We start from the raw sequence: 889 nt of genomic DNA on the forward strand, positions 1-889 counted from the left end.
TACCTTATGCCTTATACCTTATGCCTTATACCTTATACCTTATGCCTTATACCTTATGCCTTATACCTTATACCTTATGCCTTATGCCTTGTACCTTATACCTTATGCCTTGTACCTTATACCTTGTACCTTATGCCTTATACCATATACCTTATACTTTATACCTATGCCTTACTTTATATATTATACCTTATACCTTATACCTTATGCTTTACCTATATATATACCTTATACCATCCCGGTGACACCTTCCACCGGCCACAGCCTTCCAGCTCCACCTCCCCCACCACAGCAGGAGACTGAACCTCTTCACACCTACTCACCTCAGAGCCCCCTCCTCCTCCTCCTCCTCCTCCTCCTCCTCCTCCTCCTCCTCCACCACAGTGATGAGTCTTTCCATCCCAGAGAGGGACATGAACAGGCTGTTTAAGAGGCAGAACCCCGGCAAAGCAGCCCGACCAGACTCTGTCTCTCATCCACCCTGAAGCACTGTGCTGATCAGGTGTCTCCGGTGTTCACAGATATGTTCACACCTCACTAAAGACATGTACCTGTCTGCTTGAAATAGGCCACCATCATCCCAGTCCCAAAGATGTCAAGGACCACAGGACTTAATGATTCCAGACCCGTTGTCCTGACCTCTGTGTAATGAAGTCTTTTGAACGCCTCATGCTTTTCCTCCCAAAATCCTTAACATACCCTCTCCTGGACACCCTGAATTTCACCTACAGAGCCAATGGGTCTGTAGACGGTGCAGTTAACTGGGCCCTTCACTTCATCCTCCAGCACCTGGACTCAGTAACCTAAGCCAGGATCCTGTTTGTGGACTTCAGCTCCGCCTTCAACAAAATCATCCTGGCTCTTCTGCAGGACAAGCCTTCGAAACTTT

This window comes from Zeus faber, assembly GCF_960531495.2.
Source record: "Zeus faber genome assembly, chromosome: 17".
Classification (NCBI taxonomy): domain Eukaryota; kingdom Metazoa; phylum Chordata; class Actinopteri; order Zeiformes; family Zeidae; genus Zeus; species Zeus faber.